This window comes from Meleagris gallopavo, chromosome Z, assembly GCF_000146605.3.
Source record: "Meleagris gallopavo isolate NT-WF06-2002-E0010 breed Aviagen turkey brand Nicholas breeding stock chromosome Z, Turkey_5.1, whole genome shotgun sequence".
Taxonomy (NCBI): Eukaryota; Metazoa; Chordata; class Aves; order Galliformes; family Phasianidae; genus Meleagris; species Meleagris gallopavo.
The window spans coordinates 15479127-15487784 of record NC_015041.2 but is presented as its reverse complement, the minus strand read 5'-3'; the positions used below and the strand labels follow the sequence as shown (position 1 = coordinate 15487784).

The following is an 8658-nucleotide window of genomic DNA, read 5'->3' as shown; positions in this document are numbered from 1 at the left end:
TTATAGTCATTTGGGTCAAAAATGCACTCTTAATTTTGAATATGCTATTAAATTGTTTTGGCAACATTCTTCCTGTAAAAAATTCCAACTACAAGAAACAATAAACTCTTATCCCAGTGTTTTATTCATAACCAATATGTACACAAGCTATTTGTGATCTTAAAATGAAAAACATCAGGGGGTTGAAAAAAAAATAAAACAAGACTCAATTAAAATCTGAATTCCAAGCTTGACCTCACTTCAACTCTTTTAACTAAGTGAAGTTGTCCTGTCAGGAGTTATTATGTAGTTCTGTGGGTGCAAGATGCTTTGCAGGCTTGGCTTGTACTCCTCTGTAGGATCTTAATCTAGTAATCTTTCACTGTGCTCTTCAGCAACACTCATTGCTGTAGATATTTCAGACCTGAACAGAGACATTATAAGCAAAGCTAGCATACTTTCACGTTGTGCATTGAAGGAAATAATTCCTGTTTTAGCTGATTCTTAAAAGAAACTGGAAGAATATGGGAAAGGTGGTGGTGTTTCATTGTTCTTATTACTATTGATTTTGTTTTGTTTTTAACTTCTTGTTTACCAACCAAAAGAGTGTGCATGTATATGTATCCAACTTCCTTTACCTGAGAGTCTGAGCCCTAACCTAAAGTATGTGTTTACAGCATTACCTAGATAATCTGCCATATTTCTCTAAGGAATAATTTTGTTAATTTTTTTTGTGTGAGTTTTTGTATTGATGATGCAGATCCTTTTGTCTAATATAGACTTTTTAAACTTTGCAAAGGACACTGTCTTCCATAAGTGACCTTTGCTTTGTATGAAATACACATAATTATTTCTGATTCTCTTGTTTTTGTCTGTTGGAACTTTTTGTGCATTTAAATCAAAATTGAAGAGTACACCCACCGTCTGTTCTGTATTGAAAATATTTACACCATCCTGGTTATCTTACCCGTGTATTTTTATTGTCCAGTACATGATTTCCCTATTGCCTATGGCCTATCAGTCCACCCTTTTTACTGCCTCACAGTGAGTACATCTGTTGCTGCTGACACCATTAGTGCTGGCGTACGCATTTGCTCTGCAGGAACTGGGTCTGACCTCTTCCATGAAATTTCAGTTAAGCTTCTTACTTGAATGTCTATGCAGTCATCACTGTATGTAACTTGGTGATGTGTTTCTTCAATGTTCTCACTACTCTATTTCACAAATTAAACCTTCTTTTTTTTTTTCTTACCCAACAAACCACCCCTTCCTTCTGACTAATTTTGCACATTTACAGTTCCTCAACATTAATGATTCTAAACCTCCAAATTTACTTGGTATAGAAGAGAACTTGAACTCCAAAATGAGAGTAAAAAAAAAAAAGTAGAATCTCAATCATCATTGGCCTGATTCATGTGAAGCTCAACTACTTATTTATTTTAGATGCAGTGCTTCATCTCAATACAAACCTGGATGACTGCAGCTACTGCATCTGATTATATTCTTCCATGTTTTATTCAGATTTGATTCCATGAGTTAAATCTTTGCTGTTGAGGCTAATAGTAAATGTTCCTTGATATCATCAAAATTGATTTCCATTGTGATGTAGTAGTTCAGCAGAAATTCCCAGGTAAGACAGAGTTCATGTTGATACATCTTAATATCTTCTGTTTGTCTCTTTTCCAAGTGAGCAAAATACAATCATCTAATTTGATTAAAATTTAGAGGGAAATTACCTGTATCTTCCTGAAAGCCTGCTTTAGATCTGGGTTGCACAGAGGTTCTTGATGCACTTCAACACCTTAAATTTTAAGTTGATAAGAATTAAAGTGATAAGAAATAATTTATCAGGCTATCTCAAGTGAAATGAATCACAGAATCACAGAATTGTAGGGGCTGGAAGGGACCTCCAGAGGTCATTGAGTCCAACCCCCCTGCCAAAGCAGGTCGCACAAGTAGGTTTCCAGGTGGGTCTTGAATATCTCCAGAGAAGGAGACTCCACAACTTAAAATGCGTTTTATTATGAAAAGTCTATATATTTTTCATTTTATTACATGCACATGGGATATTCACAAGCATCAGAATCAATTTGGGAGTAAGCAGAACGAAGTTTTGTTTTTTTTTTTCCTTTGATAGTAACCAACATCATAAGTTGAAAAGTAATATTCTAAAACTTAAAGGCAAGTTTAATAGCCTGAGAAGAAAAAGCAGATATAAATTTGCAATGTCTCTTTTCATGCAGGCACAGAAATCAGCAGAATTCATTTTCCTTGCCCATGTGACCTGAAGCGATGGCCAGCTAATTCCAATTCCTTATATTTTCTGTTCCAGCAAATCATTGTGTGATTTAACAGAGCAAAAAAAAAATAGTATATTAACTCAGTGGTTCATTGTGAAATGTTGTTTATTATCTTTCCACAGAAGAAGAATAAATTTTGATGGAAATATTCAATTCTGTCTTTTCGTTTGAATTTGCTGGAATAGGCTGAGAAGTGAAAGGCTGTCTGTCAGCTCTGGCAAGAACCAGGCACTAAAAGTCTGAAGTTTTCTTCACAGTGCTACAAGGCTATGTGCTTGGCAGCATCCTTCCTTCACTGCACTCTGAAAATCCAGCCCTCCATATTCATGTGATAACTCTGTGACACAAACTGAAGTTTTCATTGCATGAGGCTCAATCACATGTGAGCACATGGCTGATACCATCAAGCTCAAATCCAGATCTCAAGCAGTATAAGAAATTAACCCAGCATGGCCTTTAGGCATTGCCAAAGCCATCAGTAACTACGAAAACTCCCAGAAAGCTCCAGGAACAGTTGTGGATGTGTCTGTGTAGCAGAGGGTGGGTGATTACATGTGGTTTGAACACCTTGACCAAGGGATTAGTATTTCAGTGGAAGACTCACATTAAACAGAAATGGTTTTACTTTCCAAGGACAAGGGCAGGTGACAGGTCTTTAAGTCTGCCTTCTGCCATGATGAGAGAGAAAATTACCTTCTCTATATCCGAGCTTGTACAGGCCTTCTCTGTAATGGCCTAGCATTACCTGTTCTGCTTGCTTAGTGTTGTCATGGTCCAGATTCTTCCTTTTCTAGCAGTCTTTAAAATCTCTCCTTTACTTACTGGCTTTCACTTTTGTCTCAGTTTTGCCAATCACAGCTGTGTCTGCTTCTGCAAGTCCATTTTTCCTCTTATATCTGTATTAAAATATGCCTAGATGCCAGTTAATATACTAAATCCATTAGTTCAAATAATTTTTGCAGCAAAAATGAGCATTCAAGATTCAGATGTTGCATCATTTATACAGGAATTTTGGGAAAGCATGTTATGTTACATTTTCTTTTTTCTTAAAAAATTTCAAATGTTCAGGCTTCACATATTTCGATAATGGCATTTGATTGCAATGCCAAAAGCTTTATTGGCTTTACACTTTGCCCATTCAGCTTCTGGATTGCTCTGTTCTCTGCCTTCTAGGTTTCTACACAAGAGTTAGCTTTTAATTATGTGACCACATCATGTTTTTCATAGACCATTGCCTTGAGAGTGCAAGGGTTGCAGAGGTGGTAAGTTTTCTGTCATTGCTCAGGCTTGGTGTCTCTCAGCTTTGAATATTGGAAATTGTTAACATCCAAGAGCGTGTTGTCAGCCCCGAAGTTTTGGAAATTCCTTTGTGACCTTCATTCACAAATGCCCCTCGAACCTAGCGTAGCACAGCAGTGCTGAGAGGCAGTGGGAGTGTAAGTGAATGAACGCTGGATGTGCTGCAGGAAGGAGAGAGTCCTGGAGAGTTTATGACCATCTAATCTTTGAGATAGAGTCTGCATTCTGGGAAGTGCCAGGGATTCCTTGTACTTTCAGATTACTGCTATGATGGCAATGTTCTGCTGTAGCACAGGAAAGTGAGAGATATGGTAACCTCTGGAGAGCATTTTTATGTTTTTGAGGACATTTTACTTCCTAATAGGATGTAAGATGTTGATGACACTGAAAGCCCCAAAGAGTTTGTTTTAGCTGATTGTACCTTACCTCACAGGGAGTATGGTGTAAGCTTTTCCCTCTTAGTTGCTATTCTGTGAGGCTGTGCTATGATCAGCATATTTAATTTCTGCAGTTGAGAGTGCCATTAAGCTTTCCTTGGAAAGGAGCAGGATTCAGTTTGCCAGATCCTTTTGCCTCTCCCTCCTGTAATTTCAGATGGTGGAACCAGAACTACGTATCTGTTGCTTTGTGGTTTGTTTTTCCAAACACCAACAGATATGGGGGGAGCAGGGAGGATCTTTTACTTTTTTTGAACTAACCTAATGGTGACTTTTCCCATATATCTCATTTTTGTAATCCTGAAGTGGATTACACAGTCTAGATAAAAAATGCAGCTTTATATAAAACGTTTTTCAATCCCTTCTTAGTATGTTTATGTTGAAGCTTGGCTAGAGCTCATTGAATTATTTCCAATAGTCCAAAGACTGTTTAAAAACTGCTGTCCATGTGTTTCTTTTCATCATTGTTTGAATGGTCTTTTTTCAATTCCATGGACCTTGTTCACTTCTGACATTTCATTAAACTGTTAGAGGAAGTTGAGATTAGTCAGGTCATTTCAAATCAACACAGCAGAGTCATTCAGCTGCAATATGAGGGGCGAAGAAATGCCTACACATTTGAGTTCCAGGCTAGATACTAAATGCCACACCAGACAGAGACATTATCCCAGCTGCCCAGCTGGGTTCATATCTTAGAGCAAAACGAGTCTGTATTATGAAATTGCTATATGGGACTCAAATTACAGTCCAGTTACAGGGACAGAGAGGAGGATGCTTTGCACTGAAACTTATTTTCTTTCTCTATGTTGAATATCTAGTTGCCTTCATACATGGTTTGTATTAAGGAGCCCAGATACCCAGTATCAAGTTAACATAAGCAACTTCAGAGAGATATCCTCACCCTTCTGCAAAGAGCTCAAGCATTCTGGGCTGGTACAAGTTGTGTGCTAGAGCTTTGAGGATAATTCCTGCTGCTTCTTTGTGCTGACATTGTGCAGTTGGAGAAGGCTGTGATCACGTGGTATTTCTTCTAGTGGAGTGCAACATTCTTTACCAGCTTAAGACTTAACCTGTCTGCAGTCTTTCAGTTTCAGAGAGAGAATTTGCATAATTAAATTCCTCCCATGTTACAGAAATACAGGTACATATGGGTGCAGACAGATGAACAAATGGGCAGAAGATCACATCCTGCCTTTGCTGAAGTTACCATGACCATTTACTCTTGCCTAGGAAACTGCAGTCTTCTTGTATCTTGATTTATTGAGCCCTAGAAATTATGTCTTTGATTTTCAGTGTTGTTTCAGGTTTAAATGTTATCTTCTCTGGCCTTGTTATGACATATACAAAAGGAATGAGTTTAGGGATAACCTCTGATCCAGGTAGCTGTAAGAGAAGCTGTACTTCTCTGAAATATTAGCTAGGATATTGAAAGTATAACAAAATTTGCTATTTTGAGTGGTTAGTTTTTATATTTTATTTTTATTTAAATATCTGAAGTCTGGCCTGAAACTATGTATTCCAGAAGAAGAGAACAAGTGAATTAAAGACTGCAGAAAGTACTCTTTGAACTGAGCGTACTTGTGTACAGGACAGATAAGTACTTCTTTTCTGCAGGTAGGCATCATAGCAATTGCAATCAGTGATGGGATAGATCTCCAGAAATAAACTCTTACCTACAGTGCACATTGTTTCTCATTCCTTCCCTGTCTTATGTTGTAGATAGCTCAGGTGCCCTAATTAACCCCTTTCAGACAGGTTTACTCACCTGATTTGCATCTGGGTAATAAATTTCCATCTAGTGGCATCAAAGGAGCACGTACGTAACCACAGGCTCTCACACCTTCCTTGGGAGCTTATGAGACCCTCCTAGTTTCTTCCATAGTAAAGTCTTCCTTGTTTCCCATCTGCACTGAAATGTCAATACTTATCTCCTAAGCCAAACTGCAAGAAAACTTCAGCCATAGGGTAAACTGGCTTCTATGGTTTTGTTGTGAGAGCATTATACTGTTTTCTTTACCTTTTACTTTCGTCCCTATTTATTCATACTGAAAAAATCAGGCTATTGGACAGCAGAATGTTTTAACATTGTGTGTGCTTCTCAGAGCACCCTGACTCAAGTCTCTAAGAATTAATCTGATAAAATGATCTGTGCTGAATCAGGGACAGAACCACATCAACTCCATTTTATCCAGAATATGAAAGGTCTGGAAAAAAATTCACTGAAAAAATAAGCTCCATAAGAAAGTGAAGTACAAAGGCAAAGCTTTAAAAGTCATCAAAACAAAATTTCCTGGCAAAGGCAGCCTAAACCTCTGGGTTATTTGGGCCTACTGCCATCAATAGGAATCCTTTCCTTTCAGTGGGCACTGATTCAGGCCTTGAAGAAATTGCTCTTGAAAAGATTCTGGCAGTGACAAGATAATTCCATCAGAAACAGCAGTATTCAGCTTTCCATGCAAGAAGCTGAGTGTACTTCAGTAGCTTTGATTCAGGTGTGGTCAGACCTGCAGTATAGTTCATATATTACATTGTAGAGTACAATAAAACAGATTTCACCTTTTAAAAAGTGCTGGAAAGGTGAATCCCAGACTAAAACACAGTATAGTGAGAAGTACATTTATAGTTTTAATGTGGGTTCGTTGCGCTTTTTTTTTGTTGTTTTATTTTGTAATGGCAACTTATTCAGAAAAAAAACTTTAATACTTTTAACCTACTCTCAGCTGGCTATTTCATCGTAGGGTGTATCTTGCCTTTCTCTGACTCTTTGGGCAAGACACCTAAGAACTCTGGGATTTGTTCATGGCTACACTGTTGCACCCCTATGCGCTTATTCAGTTACAGTTATTTGTCAGCAGCATTTCTCTGTAGAGTATTTTATAGCACTTGAACCACACAGAAAGTGTGCACTGAGATGGACCTGCTAAATTTGGTGAATAATCAGCTGTGTATAGATGTTGTCATGTATTTCTGGGGAAGAAAAGGAAACACTAAGGGCACTCTGTCCTTTTCAAAAACACTTACAAGGAATGGTCTTCCATTCCTTCTACAGAGCTGCAAAAGATCCTCTCTTTTTGAAGCTCTATGTGAATTTCCACACAGCTCACTACCTTCTCTACTGATGGGAGCCACAAATCTCAAGCTAGCAGATAGCTGAAGAGCGGACTGTGAACTTTTTTGACCATGTTTATTTTAAAATGTTAAACTGAACAATATGTGAAGTCACAGAAGCCCCAGAACTCAGTTTTCTGATGTGTTTCTCTTTTGGCACCACTACCTACTCATTGTATCATACTACTTTTTTGTCATGGACTTATCTCTAGATCTGTCTGTGTTCATGATGGGGACAGCAGGTCCACAGGCCCACCAGCCTGAAAAAAGAGGGGAAGGGAACAAAAAGGGAAAGAAACAATAATGAATAAATAAATAAAAACAGTGGCAACAATCTGGGAAGGAAAGCTAATTTACTAATTGTAATACCAGGAATACAAGTTAATTGGAATTGAAGCTAATAAACCAAATAAATGAGAGACAGTGTCCAAAACTGAAGGCCTTACTCTAAAGCTGAAGGCAAGATGGCTACGGAGCAAGACGCTGCCAAAACGAGCAGAAAAGGAGAAGGGGTGTCTCATGACCTGTGAACAGTTTTATCTTTCCCTCTGAATGGAAAACAGAAATGCAGAGTCCTCTGGGGTACATAGTTGTTCTTCTGAGAACCAGGCACCCGGAAAATCAGCAGTCCATGGAGCTGGAACATTAACTCTTTAACTCCCAGTGCTCTATATGATGTTATGATGTGGAATACAGATAACAAAAGTCATAAAACCATGAATCCAGTTTTGCTTAAAGTAACTACAAACAGCCCCTGCTGATAGCTGCTTTACAGCAGATGAATAGTTGTGTATCTGTCAGGTATGTCTATCAAGTTCTTCTCCAATGACTGGGCTAATAAGGGGTTACTGGCTGTGCAAGTCAAGTAAAAAGAAACACTTTTTGAGGACCTAGAGACCTAAGCATCTAATTCTGGTGTTAACATGAGGGGACAGCTGGGTATGCCTCACACAAATAGTCTATCTGTAAGCCGTTGCTTTAGTGCCCAAAATACACACTGCATCTTTTTGTCATGAAGTTTGGCCACGCCAGGCTGAGAACAGTTGCACCATACTTCCACCTTGATATTCATTCTACCAATAGGATGAGGATGTGACAACTGTCAACTTGACAGCCTGACTAACAGGAATAATAAAATATCATGCAGTAGCTGTAAGGATTTTGGTTTGGTGTTATTCATTAGTATGATGACTCGAATGAGTTCAAGAGGCATGTTTTCTGCTGGCAGTAAAGAGGAGAGAGCAATCACAGATCTGCAGGTTTCATATAGGTATGCACAGCTGCATTTGCTCCAGGCCACATCCAGTTTCCAGCCATTCACAGCTGAGGGCGGTGCCCTGAAACTGGCAAGTTGCATCATCACTGCTAAGCTTGATTGCTTTCTTACTTGACTGCCTTGCTGTTCTTACTTCAGGAACTCTCAAAAGAGTTAAAATGTGTTGTGATGTCTTATTGATTCACACCAAAGCTGTAGAAGAAATAATATGAAATGGTCATTGGAAAATCTGGGAAGAAAACTCCCTAACACTACTGAG

The 8658-nt window shown here is 38.5% G+C and overlaps 1 long non-coding RNA gene across 1 annotated transcript; it reads left to right on the top strand.

Moving 5' to 3' along the window:
* Positions 1-6: 6 nt before the first annotated feature.
* LOC109363911 lies at positions 7-7760 on the top strand. Its single transcript, XR_002109808.1, has 2 exons — positions 7-1609; positions 2223-7760. It is a non-coding gene; the product is annotated as an uncharacterized LOC109363911 (long non-coding RNA).
* Positions 7761-8658: the final 898 nt, after the last annotated feature.